This window comes from Crocuta crocuta, unplaced genomic scaffold (genome assembly GCF_008692635.1).
Source record: "Crocuta crocuta isolate KB4526 unplaced genomic scaffold, BGI_CrCroc_1.0 scaffold162, whole genome shotgun sequence".
Lineage (NCBI taxonomy): Eukaryota > Metazoa > Chordata > Mammalia > Carnivora > Hyaenidae > Crocuta > Crocuta crocuta.
Window position 1 is genome coordinate 8,087,633 of NW_027529433.1, and position 15,281 is coordinate 8,102,913.

A 15,281-nucleotide genomic window follows, 5' to 3' on the forward strand; every position below is an offset into this window, starting at 1 on the left:
GTCAATTGGAGGACAGACTTGCTGTGGGGCTACCTAGAGTGGTCACCAAACCTGCTACCATGGTGCCTTCTGGACCCACTTACTTCCCCTGCAGCTCTAGTAGGCCCTGGGCCTTCCACCTGAGAAAGGCAAAGATGATTTGACATTCAAAGACTTACATCCCATGTCCTTCAGAGGTAAAGGAGCCATCAGAGAATCTACCAAGCGTCTGGGGTGAACATGTCCCCAGTGGAGAATTGTCTCCTACGAAGCAGGAGAGCCAGGAACTACAGAATCGGGGTCTGAAAACATCCAAGAAGGGACCTGAACCCCAACAGCTGAAACTCCATTCTGCTCTGCTAGGTATTCAGGCACAACAACAGTAATTCCTCCAAGCAGTTTCACCGGTGTGCCCGCGGACAGTCAACAAAATCGCCATGGTGTGTCTGGGGCTGTGGTGGTCAGAGGCAGAGGCTGGCTAGTCCTGTTACCTCCACAAGTGCAGAGGGCGGAGCTAATGATTCTATAGTTACTTCCTGGTAGAGTCCAAATGAAGATCGACTGTGTCCCTATGGTGATTTTTACTTGGCTGGCCCAGTAGAGATTTCTACCATGACTTTTCCAGAAATGACCAAGAGGAGATTTGAGAGGCTGGGATTACTAAGAAAATCTTAAAAGAAGGTTTTCTAAGTCAACTCTGTGCCCAGGCACCGCCCCCCAAATCCCACTCCAACACATACATACACAAACGTGGAAAACCCATATGCCAGTCAGCAAGGACCAGGAAAACCTTCCTGTAGCCAATCCTATCTGGGAAGATTGTCACCTATATTCTTCCTACCCAAGCTCTTCTCCTTTGCCAACTGTTCCTTCGATGAATTTTAAATATGATTTCCAGGATATCATCTTGGAATTTTAAAGGGATGAGATTGTTTAAATAGAGGCTAAAGAAGAAAGCAAAGAGAAGGATGGAATGGAGTAGTGAGGAAATAAATCCATGGCCCATGTAGCCAGAGTGGGCTAGGCTGCAATTTTCTCCTCAAAAATCTGCAACACTAATTGCCTCCACCCAAAGTAATTTTCCAAACAGCAAATTAAGAAGCTTAAAAAGAAATAAGCCTCACTCAGTGTGGATTAGTAGATGAGCAACTTTGTAGTGTAAGATCCTGATTGATGTGGTAGGGAGTTAAATGTGAGAGCTGGGGGCGGAGCTGATACTTTCTCAGAAATGATGAGGGAGCTGCGCCTCCCCCTCAAGTGAAAAGGAGCAATTTGGGGGGTTTATGCAAGCCTCACTAAGGAGGAGATTTATGTAAGGCAGAGGATTTTCCAGCCAGCCCAATCAGTGCCACTTGAAAAGCACCAGGGGCTGTCCTAAAGACATTGTCCTTCTCCAGATTTAGGTCAACAGCATTTAAATGGAGAGCCTGGGATTTTGCCCATTTATCTTAAAGGAGTTGATCAAGTTTTTCTCAGAGACTCATTCTTCTTCATCCTGATGCAGCATAGTACACAAAGAGATAAAGAGGTTTGGTAAGGACTATCTCAACGGGCGAATTCTTTTCTACTTTTTGGGCCTTCCTTTCCTGGTGCTTTTCTGTTCTCCAGTTCCCATAAATGTAGTCAGAATAATCAAGGCTAACATTTAGAGAATACTAATTTTGTGGCAGGGTTTGTGTGTGCCTCGCAATTACCTTTTTAATCTTTACAACCACACCATGTAACAGGTACTATGATTATACCCATTCTACAGATGGGAAAACTAAGGTACCAGAAGCTTAAGTCACCCACCCATAGGTTCATAGCTAGAGAAGAGTTTTATGCAGAGCTTGAGGTTTTGACCATCATGGTGTTTATACACCTATATCCTTGACCTCCCAGCATTCTCACGTGCCCCCACAGAATCAAGTTGCTCTCTTTGAACAACTCATCCACATCTTTATGAACACCCATCCACATCTTAGCCCTTTCCTTGGCCTGTCTCAGCTTGCACTCTCAGTGATGGGTCTGTCTGCTGCTGAAGGTGAAATAAGCTCACCCATCTAAGTCCAAATATCATCTTTTCCCTTAAATTTGCTTCCTATATTTAAAATATTTTTTAATTAAATTTTTATTTATTTATTTGAGAGACATAGAGACAGCATGAGTGGAAGAGGGGCAGAGAGAGAGGGAGAGACAGAGAATCCCAAGCAAGCTCTGAGCTGCCAACACAGAGCCAAACTCAGGGCTCGAACTCAGGAAACCATGAGATCATGACTTGAGCCAAAACCAAGAGTCAGATGCTTGAACAACTGAGCCATCCAGGCACCTCTAAAACATTATTTTTTAATTTGAGAGAGAGAGAGCACGGGCAAGAGCATGCATGAGTGGGGGAGGGGCAGAGGGAAAAAGAGAGAGAGGGAATCCCTAGCAGGCTTCACGCCCAGCTAGGAGCACCCAACTGAGCACTTGATCCCACAACCCTGGGGGCATGACCTAATCGAAATTCAAGAGTCAGACATTTAACCAACTGAGTCACCCAGGTGCCTGTATCTTTAAAGCCTTTATTTTATTTTGTGATTTTTTTAAAAAAGTTTATTTATTTATTTTCAGAGACAGTGAAAGAGAGAGACAGCAGGGAAGGGGCAGAGAGAGAGAGAGAGCATCCCAAGCAGGCTCTGCAGAGTCCAACGCAGGGTTTGGAACCTATGAACCATGAGAGCATAACCTGACCAAAACCAAGAGTCCACCACTTACCGGACTGAGCCACCCAGGTGCCCCTTATTTTGTGATTTTTTAAATGAGACTATATGATTAATAATAAAAGCTAGCACTTGTTGAGTACAGGTTATGTGCTAGACACTGTTCTGAATACTTCATATGTACTAATTCATTTCATCCTCTTAACCGCATGAAGAAGGTACGATTATGAATCCCATTTTACAGAGGAGAAAACAGACATTACAGCTAGTTAGTGGGTTGGGAAGCGAGGTTTGGGCTCAAGCATTTTGGGTCAGAGCCTATGCCCTAAATACCTAGCCCTACCGTCTCCCAATTTATCATCAGCCTCATTCTTCCTCTCTCCCATGCTCAAAACCCTGGCGTCAGACACAGTTTTTCTCTCTCTCTCTCACCAGTCATCAAATTATTTTCTTACTTCATCCTAATATCTTCTTGCAGATAGTCATCACGTTACAGACTCTCACTGGTCCTTATAAGACCCATCTTGGCCACTTCCCGATTGGCTGCCTCCCTCCAATCTCTTCCCTTCCAGTCCATCCTAAGTGCTGATCTCACCTCAGTTTTCCTACAACACTAATTTGTATGCATCATACCCTTCTCCCCAAATCCTAAATATGTTGCTTACCAAATGATTGGTTTAGATTTTTTATTTGGGTCTCTACAATCTGCAAAAAGTATCAATTATGGCCCCTTGGGTCATATTCACTCACTACCTGTTATTGTTTATCTCATGAGGTAAGAATGGGTTTTTTTAAAATGATTTTTAACGGAGGGACAAAATCAAAAGAAAATATTTTGGGACAACATGAAAATGACATAAAATTGAGAGTTCAGTGTTCTAAAATAAAGTTTTATTGGCATATATCTACTCTTATTTTTTACTCTTGGTCTGTGGATGCTTTTGAGCTACAATGGCAGCATGGAATAGTTGCAGTGGAGACTATCAGACTACAAAGACTAAAATTACTCTCTGACCCATTTCAGCAAAAGTTTGCCAATCTATGATAGAAACCGTATTTTTCTACTCAGTCTCCACTACCCAAACAGGTGTTCTTACTGGTCCTTGAAGACATATCAGGTACTTTTCTGTCTTAGGACTTTTTGTTTGTTTCCTGCTTTTCTCATTCTTTGGCTTAGATCAGAGATTCAGCAAAGTTTTTTTTTTTTTTTTTTTTTTTTTTTTTTTACGNTGTTTTGCTAATTAGAGACTAAGTTAGTACAAATACTTTGTGCACCCCTTAGCAATATCTACTAGAGTCGAATGTAAATACACTTTAAAAAACAGAAATTACACCCCTAGGTGTATACGCAAGAGAAATTCTTACATATGTGCACCAAAAGTCATGTGCTGCAAATGTTCATTGCAGCTGTAAATTATTATTCATAAGAACCAAAAATCAGACAAGACCTAGACCTCAAATGTCATCAACAGTAAAAATGTAAATATACCATGGTACATTGAAAGAATACTGTACCACATTAGAAAAGAGCAAAGTACTGTTATATACAATGGCATGTATAAACATGTATAAACCCCATATACACAATGGCGAACAAAAAAACTGGACACAAAAGAGTCCATGATGCCATTTTTTATGAAGTTCAAAATCGAATGGAACAATCTACGATGTTAGGAGTTAGGTTAGCGGTATCATAGTTTGGATTGCCCAGGAAGCAGAGATGTGTGTGGAGAAGTTTCGTGGGGAGTGCTCTGGGGTCAGCACCTGGGAGGGAATGAAGGGAAGCAGATAGGGCAGAGGTGATTGGTGATAAAGTGCTCAGTTAACCTAAAGGGGACCTCTCAAACTGCTGTGCGCATCAGAGTTGTTTTGAATTGAGATGAGGGGTCAGGTCTCCACGTTCTCATAGCCCCCAGTCACTGGACCTAAGACGCCCTCAGCAGGGTGCATGAATGTGGGTAAGCCTCCCTTCATTCGGAGGAAGTCTTAGAGGGAGACTAAGCTGAGAGTATTTGGCCAAGACTCCCAGTAGCTGGGGGGAATGAATGCTTCATATATGGAGGGGTTCTGGGTATCACCTCACGGTATCCACTACTAGTGGTTACTTCTCAGCAGGGGTAGTGACTGGAAGGAGGCACCGAGGTGGACGTCTTCTGGGGGTACTGGTGATGTCTTGTTCATCCAAATGAGGTTATAAGGGTGCATCCTCTTTGGAAACATTTACAAACCTATAGGGCTTTTATACTTTTCTACTTTATATTCTATGCTAATAAAAGATTATTTAAGGAAGGAGGAAGTGAGTCAGGATGTCAAAAGCACCTGAGAAGTCAAAAAGGGCCAGTACTACAAAATGTTGCCCGGATTTCAGAGCAGGGTAACCCCGAATGGCAACTGTGTCAGGGTGACAGTCAGGCTGGAAGGGGCTGATGAGTGCGAAGGAAAGAGGAATGCAGGGGCATCTCAAACACTTTTGAGATGTTTGCCTGCAAACGGTGGTGGTTTGAGGCGCAAAAGGGGTCAGTAAGGATTTTCTTCTAGATGGGAATTACTTGAGCCTTTTAAAGAACTGGGGGGAAATAGCCAGTGAGAGGAGCTGGTTGTATATACTAGAAAGATAAAGGGTGGTTGGTGAGGTATGGTTCCGGGGAATGCAGAAGAAAATGGGGTTCAAAGCACAGGGTGGTGCTTTATATCCAGAGATGTATATACATGTATATAAAGGTTGCTTTATATACAAAGCCACTCATCTGGTCCCTGGCACATGCTGCCTCATGTTGTTATGCCTCTATATACATGTAACATTTTTCCCTTTTTAAAAATCTTACTTATTTTGAAAGAGAGTGAACAAGTATAAGTATGGGAGTGGGGGAGGGGCAGAGGGGGGGAGGCAGAGAGAGAGAGAAAGAGAGAAAGAGAGAGAGAGAAAGAATTCCAAGCAAGCTCCATGCTCAGCATGGAGCCCGACGCAGGGCTTGATCTCGCTCAATCGACCGAGCCACCCACGTGCTCCAAGATTTTTATCTTTCAATAAAATTCTCTTGAGAACCACGGGTACGGGCCCTTGCAACTCCGCCGATCACTTAGCACAATGCTTTGCACACTATAGGCGTTCAATAAGCATGCTCTGGTAGTAGATGATGGCAGTGATGATAGAAATAAGAACAAAAAGGGGGTTTAATCATTTTTTAGGTCCAATATGGGGCTAAAGGTGAGATATATGAAGAAGAATTCCGTCCCAACATTTTTCAAATGTTGGCTTTTATTGGTATAGTGTATGTGTCTGAAGACGAGATGGAAGGGTCAGGGCAGTGAGCAAAGTGGGCATCCTAAGTTAGGCAACTAGGATCGGATATAATTCTCTTGTTTCAACTCTTTATTAAGACTATGACACTTCCCTTTCACACTCTTTAAATTAAAGGCCTTTCACAATTTGGAGAAAACGTGCTCAGAGAACCTCAGCAACTTGTTCAAGGCCACACAGCTGTGGATGGAAGCATGCCTAGCATTCGGGGCTCTTTCCCCAGCAGCTCTGTAGCCAGTCTGCCTCCACTGACCATGTGCTCCAGATGGCGTGCACATGCTGGGGTGTGAACATGCCAGGCCAGGAAATCTGAAATGTGTGTTTGATCAATGAAGGCGAGGGCTCGGTCCTTGGTGAAAACTCACTTTTCCCTTGGACTTGTCTCCCCAGACATATTTGTATTATGATGACAATTAGTAATTACACGGAGTCTTTCAACCTCAGAGACCTCAAACCTCCTTTAGATTGTAAATACACTCGTGCCTTCTGTTTGGCTTTGTGAATCATTCTGCAGGCCTGAGCGTCATGGAGGTGGCTAGCTGTTGGACATCCACCGCTGGAGTGTGGGTAGAAACTCCAGATCAGAGCAAGGAAAATCTGTAGGTGAGATCTTCATACCATGACTCTCTGGATTTATTGTCACAGACATTTCAGATCATAACATTTCAAGCAACAGTGTTCTACACAGTTCAATTGCAGATTGCAGTTAATTTTCTCCTTGCCTTTTCTTTATGTCAGCAATATTACAATTAAGTGAAAAACGAGTGCTCTCTATTTTCTCTGGTTAACCGAATCTAACTGCATCTCTCTCTGTTAACCCTTTCTTTCCTACTACCTTGGCATTTTGTTTTGTTGCATTTATTTTTTTTCAATTTGCAATCGAGCAAGGACCTATGAGGACGGCACAACAGCCTCAGACAACATGCTACTTTCTGCAGCAGATGCTGTGAAGATTCCCCCCTCGAGTTCCCCAGCAGCTGAGACGCATAGCTCCGTCCTCAAGCACGTAGACCTTCCGCTCTGTTCGGCTTTTTTCTGACTGAGGGCTTTTCGAGGGCTCCAAGGGTGCATCTCAACCCTTATAGAACAGGGCAAAAGCCTTATGCATTGAATATTCCTTGGGGGGGTCTTCAATAAGAAGCCAGTGGAGTCCGAGGATAAGTAGCCCAGGGTTGTACAGAAGCCAAGTGGTGTTGTTGAGAGGTGAATACAGTATGTCCGGCTTCGGAAGAGTGTTCTCTTCCTTAGGACACTCTGACCCGTCTCATACCCACGGGACTGGAAGATCAGGGAAAGCTCGGTGGAGGATGGAGCACTGGCGTTGGAGTAGGTGGGAATTGGATGTTTGGAAACAGGGTCAGGGCGTTTCAGCTAAGTGGTAGGCATATATTCCGGATGCCAACACGCTCTGAAACTGTCCTCTGCTTCTTTCGTACGGCTTAACTTTGCTAAGTGTAGGACTTAGTTTCCATTTGAGAAAGGATAAATTAATAAAATCTATTGGTTTTTTTCCCCTAGTTTTCTTCTTCTTCTTTTTCTTTTCCATGATGTCCTGTTGCAAGATGCAAGAGTTTGGGAAGACTGGACCAAAGGGCCTGAGAGACAATACATTCTGGGAATGCAGGACTTGCTTCCAGTGGAAATCCCCATACAGATCACATCTTCCATCTGCCTGCTGAAGCACAGAGATAAACACCATGACAGGAGGGCAAGGGAGATGTTTTTAAAACATCAAAATGCCTGAAAGCAGAGAATCTCGTAGGGCTTAAAAAGACTTTTATCTCTCAGATTCCTTTCTCCAGGGCGCATTCACTGCCCTTAGATTTAATATCACCCTTGAGTGACCGGGATGCAGCAAATGGTAAAACTATTTTCACCATCTCTGCGGAGCCCCTGAGCACCAAGAGACCAATCCCTCAAAAGAGAACATGCAAATGGCAGTTCCAAGGTGCAAGAGGCTGCAAGGAGGCCATAAGCACATCCTCCTGAAAAGAACTGTGCGGGAATCACAGGTGTATTTGACAAGCTTTGAGTTGATCCTGCAGAAGGGCAAGGTCTGGATGCTTCTCAGGTATCAAAGCTGTGTTCCATGCTGCGGGGCCCAAAAACCACTGACGTTGCATTTATCTGCCACTCACTTGTGACTCCGCGTTCCCCAATTGCCTAATTACTTTTGTGTGCCTCTTTCTGCTCCCTCCTTTCCGTTTGATGCAGCCAGGAATTATAACCCTGATTATTCCAGGCTGTTTCTTGAACACTGATGTGTTTCCCTTAACTGGAAATATGCAGTGCAGTCGCCTCCCTTCTGGGACTAGAAGATGAGATGTTTTGTAAGCTTGTCTCATCCTCCGAAGCACACGGCGGGGAGTGGGGTCGGGGAGCGGGGGGGGGGCGGGGAGACTCTTCCCTGTCCCTTCCCACACACTCTCCTCCTCCTCCGAATGCATAATCACTTCCTTCCTCATCCCACTCTCACCCCCTGAGTGATCAAGAATGAAAACCTTGCCCCGGGATGAGTTTCCCCACTGTGAAGCATCTCTTGAATTTTAAATATAGGACAAATGTATTCAATTCTCAAGTTTCACAGAAATGACTGGCCCCTAACCCTGCATGTGTATGAACGCAAACACAGTAGAAATGTACATTTGAATTGACCAAGAGCACAATTCTGAGTGCCTATAAGGTAATTCTTTTAGCAAGGCATACATAGTGTGGGCTGCGGCCCAGGCATGGCCAGCTTTGCCATTCCAGTAGCCAGGTGGCCAGTGGCCAAACCTTCTGGTAGAGCACTGGGGAGGTGACCCCAGAGCAGGGGCTCCAGACCGGGAGACGGCCGAGAGCTGTTTCTGGAAACTCTTTACCCTGCACCCGCCTACAGCTGCTGGGGCACATTCATCTACCCAGGCACTGGGGCCTTGCTTCGCGCCTGCCGGACATTTATCTTCCTGACAAGCTCACATCGGGTAGGTTCCATGGGGTAAACCCAGGCAGGGCCTCACCCTGGTAACTGTCAACCAGTGAGTGACTTCAGTGTCTCAACCTCAGAGCAGAAGCCTGTGAAAACTTCTGCTCCTTTCCAAGATGCAGTTCATTTTTCTTCTTTCAAATGGGGATGAGTAGCGGTGAAAATGAATTCTTCTTTGCACAAGTCACTTCGTGTGGCTGCACTCTGGGAAATTTTGGTGTAGGTTTGGCGCCGGCACCACACTGCTTTTCTCTTCTGCCCCTTCCCCCACTTTTCAAAATAAAATTCATCCCTTCTTTTCCTTTTTGTTTTATGTTCAAGTGTGCATGACACACACATTACAAAAATTTGACAAAAGTCTGAGCAAAAGGCAAGAAAGGCCATCCACAACCCCACCACCGCTATCAACTGCCGCTGCGTCCGGGTTTTTGTCAGCCTACTCACCAGAGTCATGTGCATATGTAACTTCACTGGCATATTTATAGCAGAGATACATTAAAAAATGTTTTTAATGTTTTTTTTTTTTTGAGAGAGGGAGAGAGACAGAGTACAGGTGGAGGAGGGCAGAGAGAGAAGGAGACACAGAATCTGGACCAGGCTCTAGGCTCTGAGCTGTCAGCACAGAGCCCTATGCAGGGCTCGAACCCGCAAACCGCGAGATCATGACCGGAGCCAAAGTTGGATGCTCAACCGACTAGTCACCCAGGCATCCTGCAGAGATACATTTTTGCATCTACTTTCTTTTGTTTACTGAACATGATACGGCAAGCCTTTTTCCAGATCATCACATAGCATGTATATTCATCCTTTTGTTCACCATTCTATTGGACAAATAAAAGTAATGGATGTCACCATTTTCCTACACTTCATCAATATGAACAGCTTCCAGCTTCTTGCTGTTATATGAAAGCACTGTTCCTTTTCCCTTTGGGATTATTTCCTCATGACGACTTCCTAAGAAGAGTTTCTTCTCTATTTTTGTTTTGGATCCAGAGCAAAGTGCTATTTTCCTGTTTATATCAATGTCTTCCTTGGTCTGACGGAGGGCTGGGAGTCTGGGTTGGGAACTTTCTCCGCTGATGTCTTGGGTCATGGGAGATGGACAGGGGTGGAGGAAGGGGGCACCGGCCTTTATAGGGAAGTGGAGAAAACTCACTGTGCAGCTAATTAGAAAGTGCCATGAAGCAAGTCCAAACTTTATGGCTGTCCTAGAATTGATGACGGTTTCTAACCAGGCCTGCCTGTTCTCTTGCAGGTGTGTGCAGCCTCCCAGACCATATGGTTTTCGGCTGCACTGGGCCTCGTTCTTTGTTCAGCCCATGATCTTGTAACTGAATATCAGTTAATAACTTTTCATAATAATGTAGCTTAGATCAGCTTTGAGGTCCAAAAAAGGGGCCCTGTACAAAGCTCTGTCTTTTCCAGACCCCTGCCGCCCCTCTGGCACACCTGCTGGGAGACGTGGGCCCCACGGCTGTCCCCAGGGCAGAGTAACATCAGAAGTTCACAGAGGGCAGCTGCACATCCAACAAGTGGAGAGGCCAAGGCACGGAGCTCGTTCTTCAGCAGTAACTCGTCTCCCCTGGGATCTGCTAGTAGGACTGGGGTCCTGTGACTTAAAAATGAGGGGGGGGGTAGTGCAGAGCTTTTGACTTAAAGCTAGTCTAAAGCAGTTTGCAATACCCAGGCAGTCTCTGACTTATGTGAACTGATTTACAGGCTCTCCTGAGAGGCCTGAGGTCACCTGGGATCTTGGGATCAGCCTAGGTCAGCTCTGTAACCAAAGGAATTCTCTACCCTCCCTATTAGCTATGGGATTTTGCCCTCTTTTGTCCCCTCACACCCACCTCACCTTCCCCATGAGGGGTCCTGCCATCTTTCTTGCTGTCTCCTCTCCCTGGGTAGGAGGGAGCCCGTATGGCTGCAATCTGCCTCCCCCTTCCCCGCCCTGGGCCTTCACACTCCAGCCAGATGACCAGCAGTGCTCATGGGCTCTGGTAGCCAGCAGTGCCAGGGAGATGGGTGTCCCTTGGATCCTACTGGAATCACCAGGGACCGTTAGAGAAATACTCCTGCCTGGGCCTCACTGCAGACCCACTGAATTGAAATTTCTCAGGTGAGTGCCAGAGATGTCCTTGACTCATTCAGAGAAGGAGTCATGGGCAGGAACTATGTTCATGAGCTTGTGCTTTGGTGCTTCACATAAGGCAAGAGCACCGTCACTTGACACACATCAGTGTCTTTCCGTCTGAACCTTGGCAGGGATGAAGGGCATGTGAAGGTTTTCACGACCCTGGAAGTGTGTCCTTCCAATTGTTACTAAGCAGAGAAACACTTTTGAAAACAGAGATGGGGCAAGGGCAGGCAGGAAACTCTGTTCAACTTGGCAATTGCCTGGGAAGGGAGGGATGGGCCTAGCAGAAGCCATAGACAGATGGGTAGATACATCCTGAAGCCCTGCAGGAAAGAAAGTGATGGGGCATAAGTCTGGGGTGTGGGGGCGTCTAGCTTCTTTCCCGGGCAGGACGTCTTCACCCCTTAAGTGTTTTCATCCACTAAGCTGGACCTATGCCAACCAGATATCCCAGCACCCAAGACCTGAGAGTTACAGAGCAAAGGTGGGTTTGGATCTTTCATCTTCACTCATGCCATGCCCCAGCATCCACCAGAGCCTGGCCATACTTAATCAAGACTTGTTGAATATTAAACTCTAGTATTTATTTTGCAGTGATCTACTGGAACTGTACTAACCAGTTTGCTTGTACTATCTCATTTAATTTTTACAACAACTCTGGAGGGTAGATACTCTTATTATCCCCATTTCAGGGGTGAAGCTGAGGCAGACTGAGAGCAGGCAATGCTCTCAGGTCTCACTGCTGGAAAGAGAAGAGTTGGGACTAGATCCCAGTCCATGGGGGTCCTGCTTTCTCTGTTCAGGGCCATGTGGCTGGCAGATTTTGTTCTAAGAGTCGGCCCCTAGCCTGAAAAACGTCATGAATCACACAGGCTTTTGTTAGTATCTTTAGTGCCTGACCCTACAGTGGGACATTGTCCCTATGGAAAAATGTTCTCATCATTCCAAACACGAGGCTTAGGGAAATACTACTGGAGCCTTGCCAATGGATGAAGGACAAAGCACAATTCGGGGTCGTTGGTATTACTAAACGCTATCTTCCTCTTTGACATTCCCAAGAAATAGAACCAAAAGGAAGCTTTGATTAAATACTGTGCTGATTCTTAGAACATCTACTCTCCATTCCAAGTCCCTTCTCTCTCCTTGAGATAGTTCTAGGGATAGCTCAGAGGTCAGTCTGATTCTGGTTAAGACCTGGGTGTGGAGGGACAGAAGTCACAGAGAGATTGCACCCCTGGCAGCCCAACCGTCTATGCTATTTCCTGAATGATTCCGCCAAATTTGGGACTGAACTTCCTCCAACTGGCCTCGTAGGCCTTTCTAGTGGGAGTCCAAATCCTCACAGAGGAGCTGGATCCAGCCAGCCCAAATGCCTTGGGGACCTTCCAGTAGGGACTTGGGGGCACAGGCAGAACCCTCTACCATTTCTTATAGACACAAGAAAAGCTCATGGGCTAATGCCAGGGTGAGAAGATTGTCCATTTTGCTCCCTTACCCTCCAGGTCATACACATCCATCTCTTCAGTCTCCTGTGGGCCAGTGGGGAAGAGACATGCTGGAGAAACCACTCACAAAGCATTGATATGAAGCAAGCTGGCTTGATAGACGCATTACAAAGGAGGGATGACTCAGCCTTCAGAAATAATTTAGAACGGGATGTGAGAGGGAATGAATCTTAAAGTATGCATGTGGTGTGGAGGGTAGAGATTCAGGCAGGCAGGGAAACATTGCAGAGACGAGGGGGCAGATTTTTGCTCCCAGAGCAACACCACCAGAGGCAACAGTGACTTCCTGGCAATACAGTCTTCCTCTTATATTCATTTAAAACCCCTTCTTCTTTCTAGGTAGCAAATATGAGTGAATGTGAACTGGTCCCAGGGTTATATACCTAAAAGTAGGAGACATTGGTTTATGTTGTAGACATATAGACTCTTCAAACCAGAAGTGTGTGTATGCGTCGTGTAGTGTGGTGGGAGGTATTGTGAGTACCCTGATGGGAAGACGTCTGGCTTCCACTTATGAGGTGAAACAGCACAGGATAGGTAGGTAAATAGCAAATATCCCTCAATATGATTATCCTGGTACACGTTTTCCACCAGAGATGAAGTCAAGCAGACATCCTAAGTTGGAGAAAGAAAATACGAGATGACAAGGGTTCTTGGGATTTATTTGTAAGAAAATGATACCTGTGTTCACCTTGAATTCCCTGGAAACATGATTGGTGTTTTGTGCAGACAGGAACGTGTAATGTTACACAAAGGATTTGGATGATAAGGACAACACTCTTAAGGACTGGCCAGCACACCGGGGCCTGCTCTTCTCAGCTTCAGGATAGCGAGCCTACAACATTATTACAGTGCTGCCTCATTACCTCCAACTGTTGGCACTGGGCTGAGGCTGATGCCTCTCATCCCACTGGTACAACAGGTCAGCATTCACCTGCCCAAAGCAAGGTGAGGTTGCAAAAAGGGCAAACACTAGAAAGTGCTAACCAATCCTACCCCAGTGGTGGTTCCCAGCCCCTGCTGCCTAATCTTCTGTCAGTATCCAACAACTTCCTATCTTCCACGAGTTTCTCTTTGGTTTTGTGTTGGGCTCTGGGATCCTCAATTTCCCCTCTCACTTCCCAGCATTTGAGTTTACTTTGCTGTATCACTCAGAACAGGTAGAGATTTTTACTTTTGATTATTTATTTGTTAGCCAGCCAGCCACATTATCAAGCTACCTTATTTGTTCTAATTATCTTTCAAGATTTGGAGCCCATTATTTGACTCTCTTAGTATTACAGGAAACTCTGATAATCTTATTTATTTTCATTTTGAATGTAGTTCATTTTATAGAGCACAGCAACACATCTGTGGGCTTCTATAGTCTTTTACATTCCAAGTTTAACTGGAATGCTCACAGCATCCCCAGAACATGGCATTGTGTGGAACTTTCTTTCTTAACTAATTTATATCTTTTTTTCTTTTTTAATGTTTTATTTATTTCTAGGAGAGAGAGAGAGGGAGAGACAGCGTGAGCAGGGGAGGGTCAGAGAGAGAGGGAGTCACAGACTGAAATAGGCTCCAGGCTCTGAGCTGGTAGTCAGCACAGAGCCCGATGCGGGGCTCGAACCCATGAACCGCGAGATCATGACCTAAGCGAAAGTCGGGTGCCCAACCGACTAAGCCACCCAGGCGCCCCACTAATTTATATCTTTTTATTAAAAGTCTCAAGTCTTTCTGTGAGGACATTATTACTGTTCTTTCCTGGGGAAAACATGTCTTCCTGCATTTGCCCTTTGTATCTGTAATAGGTTGGTGCATTGTGTAATTTTCTTTATCTTTTCCCTGTGAGGAGTGGACAAATTTCTCATCTTATTATTCTCATTTATGGGTTTAGTACCTACCTTGCTCTGCCTGTCTTGCCTCCATTAAATCTTGAATTTGGTAACTTTTGAAATTCTGAAAGGAATCTGTAATAATCTCAGGTTATGTCTTCTCAGATCTCTACCGGTCCATGGGTCTCATATTTTTGGTAAGTGCTTTCCCTGTTTCTTAGGAGTGCAAGTCATATTTACTCTGAATCTTAAGAACAGTTGTTTGGAACAACTTTATCTTTTGACATGTCTAGTGATTTGTCTTCCTTCTTCCCTCACTTCCCTCTCAACCACAGAAGGAAGTCTATGCATGTCTAATATTAGATACTGAGATAGATTTTATCAGAGTTTTTGTAGATACTTGTCCAAATATTTTAGTCCCAGACTAAAGAGGAATATTGGAAGTTTAAACTTTCTCTAGTCTAATTAAACTGAGATTCTCATTGTCTATGAAGCACAGGGAGGGAAAAGGATCAGAGGCAGCCATGGGCAGGTGAGTTACGACTCTAGAAGCATTTCCTGTGCATGTGTGCTGTGGCACACTGAAATTAACTGCTCTCATTTCTATCTGAGGGTGATGCCCTCTTAAAGAGATGGCTGGAACAATGTCCCATTTTACCTGGTGCTTCAATTCATATCAGGTGACACTGTAGTGCAATCCCCAGGGTAAGCTTCTTCATGTGCAGGGTAGGGGTTTTCCCCAAACTGACCTTGAGCTCACCCTAACTCCTAACTTCTGTCCTATTGATCTTGAAGGGATATTTTGTTTTCAGTAGTGATCACAGGCCCTTCCTCCAGTTGTGTTTTTCTGTCATAAATTTGACAGATTGTATTTTCAAAATGGCCACAAGCCATCCTTG